The sequence below is a fragment of the Thermobia domestica genome, chromosome 11 (genome assembly GCF_964235325.1).
Source record: "Thermobia domestica chromosome 11, izTheDome1.hap1.1, whole genome shotgun sequence".
NCBI lineage: Eukaryota > Metazoa > Arthropoda > Insecta > Zygentoma > Lepismatidae > Thermobia > Thermobia domestica.
The window spans coordinates 19,486,392-19,495,386 of record NC_137464.1 but is presented as its reverse complement, the minus strand read 5'-3'; positions in this window follow the sequence as shown (position 1 = coordinate 19,495,386).

The window sequence follows — 8,995 nt, the reverse complement described above, 5'->3', positions numbered from 1 at the left end:
TAAAATTTCCCTTTATTTATTCACAAATTACCAAATGTGAGGATTTGCTTTAGTTAGATATGTAAAATTCGGCATGTAAACTCATATTAAAAATAATGGAGCACAGGTTTCAACGTCTTTGAAAATTTTCTCTTGAAGGGGAGATGGGGGATTTCTATAGTAGTGGGATTCGGTGGCTCAGTGATAGTGTGTTCACCTCTGGTTCGATCCCAGCTTGCGTCAAGTGGGCTTTGTGGTGCGAGAAGCACCGTGTGCGTGAGTTTTCTCGGGGTTCTCCCGTTTCCTCCGACTTTATTCATTCCACCATTTCATTCATTTATCATCATCATTATTTCCTTTAGCCTACTCGGTATAATCGTGCGACGTAAAACTCAAGGATTTCATTTCATTCCTATAGTAGTGACATTTCCCGTTATATATTGAGAAAGTAGAGGACTCGCTTAGATTGGAGATGTGAAATTCTTAACGTAAACTCTTAAATAAAAATAATGGATTTAGTGTTTCCGAATAATCCATTTCTAAGGTGAGAAAAAGGAAACATTTTTATAATTGTAGCATTTAACGATAGAAGGTTTTGAGGAAATCCCCAATACGTGTAGCACACCAAAAGGAGGCAACGCAGCAAACGGAAGCAGAAACAGATGGGCTGATTATTTTGTAAGCGACATAGGTAGAGTTTCATGGCAAGATAACTTTGTTTAAGTTGTTCTTTATGTAAGAAAACACTCAGTTGTTATCTCTAGAATAGCAACGACGTGCACAATATTATCAATTGCACGAGAAACAAAAATATTTCTGTTACATCTCGAGCATGCTTTTTTATTTTTTAATCACATGAGTACCCTGATGTTCAACAATTTTCATGTTAACTCTATTTTTTTAAAAATTTAGTACATTAACAAATAAAGACAACAATTGCCAGCCGAAAAACGAGGTTTTTTCTTTCTTTGTTCTGCTATTATGTTGGTGGTTGTTTTGGACTTCAGCGTCCCTTTTGAGCACAGAAGCTATATAATACGTGACCTCGACCCAAGAGCGCCCATGTTGTGGTTTTCAAGGGAGGGGGGGCAAATATAAGCGACTTTTCAAATATAGTTTCATTTTTTGCTCCAACTAATGTAAAAATTCTATTGGGATTTCGATATTCCGAAGTACAATTTCCTCTTAGGGGGGGGGCGAACGCCCCACCTTGCCCCCCTGATGGGCACCCTTGCCTCGACCTAAAGTATAATGCAACGTACGTTATAAACAGTCGGTTCATTCCGGAGTGAGTGACAAGAAATCTCATCAAAGAAACTGCATTAACAATAAAGGCTTTTTCTCCAAGCGTATTTGTTGTCTATTGTTATCACAAAAAAGTATTCATAGCCTCTCTGCTGGAAAAGGAGGCTAAACGAAAATCAAATGTAAACACTACATGAATATTAGATTTTACATTGAAAAGTAATAATAATGCATACCAATGCTGTTTTTTTTCCTCTTCTGTTTTTTCATTAAATTTCTCACATAAGGTTTCACACACCTTATTCCATGCATCCCGTTTTTTTTTTTTTTTTTTTATTTATTTCTATCTCTATACATTTCGCACTTTAAATTCCATATCTCGTGATATTTTTATATTTCGTTAATGAATAGTTCTTCATTCAGTTCTTCGCTTTCCATTTCTGCGGGCGCGGGAAAGTCTGCACGTGTGGCTTGCCTCATTGCCAGTAATGGTTTTCCGACCCGCAACACCTGTGCGGACTCGCTGCGAGCCAGCAGTCCCCGCAACTCAATTTTCGCCCGCTGCGGGCCCGCAGCAGAGTCGTGCGGGAAAGTCTGCACGTGTGGCATGAATGATAAGAACCAATGTATTTCCGGCTCGCGCGGGTCCGCAGCAGAGTTTTCTGTTGCGGGCCCGCAACAGACTTTTCTGCACGTCTGAACCGAGACTTAAGGGAAGATTCTATATGTTATCATGTTTTCAGAAGAATGGAAATGCTGAGCATTACTCAAAAGAACGGAAAAGCCATGTATATGAAAGTTGACGATAGGATACAGTCAATACTTCATAATTTGAGAGAACATGTTGACCTGAGAAAATGTCTCAGTCGCTTGAGCTTTGTATGTACATAACCTTGAACAATTTCTTATGGGGGCGCGGTGGCTCAGTGGTAGAGCGTTCACCTCCGGTGCTTGGGGTCCCTGGTTCGATCCCAGCTCGCACCGTGTGGACCTTGTGGTGGACAAACACCGTGCTCGTGGGTTTTCTCAGGGTTCTCCCGCTTCCTCATTTCGTAGCGTTGCACCATTTCATCCATTATTTTGCTCATTAGCATCTCCCTTAGTTACGCAGCCCCATTCGAGGTCCCTCGTGACTAGGGATGTAAAATACCTGGGTATTTATTTCAGCGGGTAAGTACCCAGGGTAAATACCCGGGTATTTACCCAAAATGGGTATCTTAGTGGGTATTTTATGTTTCAATTACCAATAAATGAATTTTATCGTTGTTAATGAAAAATATAATGGTCATTTGTATCACCTGCAACAGGAGCATTAAATAACCACTAAATTAGTCATTTTTTCTGGCAATTAAAGAATGAATTTCATATTTATTAAGTAACACAATACGGATTTCCTAGCTACTTCCCATTATTTTTCTTTCTACTTACACTAAATTTCCTTCTATTATCCTTGGCAGAAATTAATTGTCGATCTACCCCGTAAATTCTTACCTTAGTGTGCCCCTGAGGCGTCCAATCAGTTGCACAGTATAGAATTCGATATTGGACCAAACCAACATGAAAATATAAAATTTATGACAGAACATGACGATGACCAAAGAAAGTGAAGTCAGTTGTCACCAAACTAACCATACACTATTATTAAGTATTCTGTTTGTCAGCAGCTCCTGGTATTAATGACACGAAATTTAAGTTCTTCCTTAGGTTCACGTTTGATGAAATTGCTTTCTCCATTTTTCTCGATCTCTTGGTTTCTGAAGGTAATGACAATTCCTCACTCACAGCGAGCGTCTGAAGCCTAGTGTTATTGACAAGCAAACTTTGGAGGCAGTGTAAATGGCTTCCTCATTTTGTTTTTCCAAGCAACTTTAACGAAATTGTAATCCTTTTTTTCTTTGATAGTTGTGTAAATAGTGCTTGCAAGTGATGTCTATGTTTGTATTAACAACATCAGTTACGCTTCCCAGTAATGTCTTTACCGATGGACACCCGAGGATGTCAGAACAAAGCAAATGGAGATGAGCAAGACAACCCAAAGATACTATATTACAATACTTCTGTTTTACTAATATAAAAGCTGCTCTCATGTCTCCTATGATTACTAAAATTTTTTCAGGGTTTTATTGTTTACAGAACATTCATGATCTCTTCAGACAAGTAATTTGCATCTTTTAACAACGCGAAATCAACAAAAACAGGTCCAGACTTTGAAATGACGAAATAAATGCTAGATTCATTTCTCAAGTTACTCCAACCTTCACACTGTAAATGTAGATTTGGAGAATTCCTCTAACTTCATTTAAACTTCCCCTTGCATTTCACTGTATTGAGCATCCAAGTAACTTGTAGCCAGGCGATACCTTGATGGGGAGATACGAAGGACGAATTTTCTTTAAAAAATTCAATCCACAAAGAGTGACCAAGGAGTGACAGGGGACACTCACTAATGTGATCGCGTTGGCAAGGCTTTCGTTCAACACTTCCTGTAAGACTTCGTTACCCTTCTATACGTCGGTATTTGTTTTAAGAAACGTCAATATTGAGATTCTATCAAAAATCCTAAATAGTAACGTTGATCCTATGAAGCCATAAAAAGTTAAGGAAAGCCTGTACATTTGATGGAAATTGATATAATGTTTTTTACTTCAGCATATTTTCATATAATACCTGTAAGTGCGACTACATCAAATATATCGAACTCATTTTCTCTTTTCATGACAAAACTACTCTAAAATGTCCTTTTAATTTCGAAACTAGTAGACATAGGGCACACTTTTTTCATGATTAACTTGAAGTCTATAATATTCAACTCGGAAAGATTTTGATAATTTTGGTTGTCTTTATTCAACTAGTTATAGCCTCTGTATGTAATGCTTTAGATACATGATCCAGCTTTCGTTTATCTTTTATTTATGGGTCGGGTGTCTGAGTTGTTTTCTGTGAAACATTTCTGAGAGTTTTAAAATTTCAAAATTTCACGTTTCAGAAAAACTGTTGGATTGAAGGACTCTCAAAACATCTGTTCTCAAATGAAAATACACAATAACTTGATAGGGTTCTTGAAAATTGATGGCGTTTTGCAGACTTTACATTTAAAACTGGGGCTTTCTGCCAAACATTCAACACAGGGGGTTTATGTAGGATTTCTATGTTTGGACAACCTAAGGCTTAAAGTCATACTACGATGTGTTATTTTTAAGTCTTGGTGTAAAACTAATCCAAGTTTAAAAGCCGTTCATACCTTGGTGAAGAAAGGACATAGACGGATAAGTAGACCGATAGTAAAATAGCCCCAGATCAATCTTGAGACGACAAGTGGGTGGTAATGTAGTTACCCCGAGGAGATATTAATCCCTCAAGTTTCAACTCTGATTCTGATTCTCCATATGATTTGTTCGTGAGTGATGACGTGGTGTGAATTATTTCTCAAGATTGGCTTGATCAACGTTGATCAAACTTTGATGTACGTATAGGTATACAAGAGGGCTTCGTCTGAAAAATGTAACAACTCACCCTGACCATTTCCCCCTTTCAAAACATTCGACTCAATATTTTGATCTCTTTACCTATGAAGTTCTTTGAGAAAAATTATTTTAAAAAATAGGTTTTAGATATCGCTTTAACCTGGAATAACATATAAGTCCAAAATTGTACCGCTGGTGCGCCATGATTAAAATTGCCTGCAAACCCGCACCGGACCTGAACGGGGACAATTGGTTATTATTTTGTATATTTATAGTGAATGAATGAGACATCACGCTCGAGAGACCCCAAAATACAGAAAAACGTCGCCGGTGCGGTTAACAATTCTTAAAACATCATAATAATTGAACTTTCGTAAAATACCCATTTTTTGGGTAGGTAAATTCAAAAGGGGTAAATACCCATTTTTTATTTACCTACCCACTGGGTATTTACCCGACCCACATCTCTACTCGTGACTATATGTTTAGCGTATGCGTTTTCGGCTCGGGAGACCGGGTTCGATTCCAGCCTGGAGCTCAAGTGGTTTATATCTCATGTTACGCTGAGTTCACGTCTCTATAGCTGAGTAGGACGCTAAACTAAAACCAATATCCTCATCATCATCGGAATACATTTGCAAGGTGTTAAGCTTAAAATAAAAACTAGATTGCGATTCTTCTATTTATATATTCAAAAGTGAAACAACAGAGTGACAATACCTTAACCTGAAACGAAGCCATTTCATATCGTTTGGAAGTTTTCCAAAATATATCCGGATATTCTGAAAAATGGCAATATAGTGTCTGTTTTCAAACAAAACTGAACCAAATTACGGTTCGTTTTCTGAAATAAACGGACACATTTTGTTTCAAGTTTAAACCGAATCCAAACAAGTTAACACAGAGATGACGTGAGTCAATGAAAACTTGACCCACGTCCCATTGATCCAGCACCCACCGTGACCCACTACCCACCATCCACCATGAACCACTGGCCCACCAAAACACATCCTCATCAATTCTGACACATGATCCACGGCCTCTTTATCGACTAAAATGTTTGCACTTGTAATACAACCAGGTTGTGAAATTCTAACTAATCGGAGTTTGAATTTGTACCGTCAATCGCTCAAGCACCGCTCTGTTACAATAACGATGGATCTGACCTTAACGATATAAAATGGTAAAGTGTTAGTCGTGAGTAAAATTACTATGAATTTCAATTAAATTATCATGGTCTAATTAGTACGTCCTTGTTGTATTATCGATACTTTTCAATGGAAAAACGGATGAAATTTTTAAAGTCCCAAATCAAGGTAAGTAGTCCAACGTTCAGAAGCTTACATTACAAATTTTGTCTATTTTTCTCACAACTTTATGGGTTGACTGCCCTGTCCTCTAAGAGCTCCATATACCAAACAAGCTTCAGCAATTATTATAGTAGAATGCGCATGGTAAGCAGGGGCGGATCCATGGGGGCGACCGCCCCTAAGAAGAGAAAACTTTCTTATTTTATATATAAATAAAATCCAGAGTTCGGAGCTCTTAAAAGTAGCAGTATTACAACACACCGCCCCAACCCCCCCAGAAGTGCGTCCTGGATTCGCCCCTGATGGTAAGCATATATGGATATATAATGCGAAACACTGTATTGTTTGTTTCTCAACTAATATCGATCGTTTTCGATTATTTTTACAAATTAACCCACTATCAATTTACCATATATAGAAAGTGCCGCCCCTCCCCATAAAGGAGAAGTTTAAAAAATGCTAGATGTTCTGCTCATTTTCAATAAAGAGTTAATATACTAAATTTCAGCTCCGTAAGTTGAACGGCTTGTAAGATACTGAATTTTTTCGCAAAAATTCGGATCCCCACTATTCCTTAGGATATTATAATGAAAGCAATACGATTTGACCTCCATTGCTTCTTCAATTCCAACAAAGTGACAATTTTATGCTATTACAACTATAATACACAATACATACACCAGAAGATTTGGACCAGAACCTCAACCAGCCACAGAGGTTTGGGGAAGCAATGAATATGTTAGGGGGGACAAGTGATTAAAAATTCTCTTACACATATCTAAATTGTTTTCTGTGTTGAAGTCTGGAGGGGTCACGAAAAGTTTAGGGGGGGCCAGGCCCCCTCTGAATGCGGGCCTGTTTTGGACAATCGCAAACTAAAACCAATCAGAAGCGTGTTTATAGTTTCTATGGCTAGGGTCGAGTTTTAAAAGAAATTGCTGTTCAGAAGATACTATCTACAATACAGTGAACAGTGAGTGATGGGTAGCAGTGGGTCACATGCTGCTGACCCACGACTCACTGACACTCAGAAAACTCAACCCACTTAAGCCACTGACCCATTCCAACTCTGGTACTTTTGAGAATATCCGTATATATTTTGGAAAAGTTCCAAATGATATGTAGTTCTTTCGTTCTAGGTTAAAGTATTATCAGTCTGCTGTTTCACTTTTAAATGAAATTACTATTCCCCATTTTTTTTTTTTTTTTCGGAAACACGTTAATGAGCAATAGAAAATACAACTGTTTTTCGACTCGGATTGGTTTGGGTTAACAGCTTGAAAATGAAACCTTTACGTTTAATGTCCAACGATTATGCCTGTTAGGTTGAGGAAGACTATGATTGAAGCAAGTGAATTATGATGGACGCATTGGTGGAATGGGAAAGTGGGAGTGTCCCGAGAAAACCACGAGCACGATGTTGTCCGTCCACGCTTACTTGCCTTGGGAACGAACCAGACACCCCACCCATCAGATAGTTTAGTAGGCGGGGTCTCAGATTTGATTCCCGGTGGGAGAGCCTTTGAAATATTAAATGTCCTCGATGTATCTGTGTTCGTGTCCTTGTCGTTCAAGGTTACTGGAAATAACTGTGAAACGAGAATAACCGAATATGATAGAGATATTTTCGGTCTTTTTTAAAATTTAAATTTGAGTTCTCTGGACTATAGTATTTTATCATGACCGAAATCAGTGTTTCATCGTTAATAAAATATTGGAAATAAACGTTTGCAACTTGCTACATAGACGAGTGTTTCTTGACTCTTACTTAAAAGAGCAGTCTTAGGGTAGTGGCTTGAGCATTCGTTTCGTGAGTTAGGGGTCCGTAGTTCGATTCGAAATATTCTATAATTTCCGAGAGTTAGGGGTCCGAGAAAATTCGAAATATTTTATAATTTAGAATGTTGATATTTCTGATGTATAATAACATGAAAAATAGTCAATTTCTCTCGTTCTTACAAGCTACAATTGAAACGACTTCCTTCACAAGGATACACTAACAACATGACGTCAGTCTACAATTTCGATTCCTTGAGTGACATCAAAGTTAACGAAACTTCGCTAACTTCAAAAGGCTGCAGTTAATTCATGAAGCATTGGTCGAGAACTGTATTTGATGTGTTTATTGTTCATGTAAAGTTGAACCATCTGGCAAAATTTCAGAATTTTAAAATATGGTGTTTTCGAGAAAATGGCGCCCAAAAATGCCGAATTTTGAAAATTTGACAATTTCTTGATTTTTTTTTCTGCGACGAAACGGTTGCACACAGAAGCGATACATTTTTTTTTTTTTTTTTCGGAAAGCGAGTGACTAGGTATTACCAACTGTGAAAACAGAATTTTAAAATTCGAACCGGAAGTGTTCGAAAAAATTCGCAAACTTCTACTTTTCAGATAAACTGACGTTCATTTGTTAATTTATGTACAAAAAGATACGCATGCGCAAACCAAACTACAATAAAATATAGTTTATTTATATCCCTATGTACTTACCACAAAAATAATTATAGCTCTGTCTCCATAGCTGAATGGTGGGGCTCTGAAGTTGACCATTTTCCATGTTTTCAACAATTCATAAATTGTATCCCCGTCTTTGATGGCCCATTACTTGACGGAAAATATTTTTTTGACAAAACAAAAAATTATGGGTCTCTTAAAAACATGTCTAGTTGCTATTAAAAAAAAAAAGTTTCAACAATATCTGAGATGGTGATGGTACAATTTTACTTTTTTTTTTTTTTTTTTTTTTTTTTTTGCCTGAGTTGAAATGGAAGGCACCATACAGAGAAGGGGGGAATGAACAAACATTGACCAACTTGCCTGCATATATGGGTCGTTCCTTCTCAACAAAAATGTTCTGTTGAAAGCAAATTGAAAGTGTCAAACAACAAAGCAACACCAGGCACTCGAAGTTTCCAGACTACTACTCCTTCGCTAAAACATTTAAGACGTTCCATTCTTTACTCATGTGACGAAGATCAGCTTTTACTCACTCCC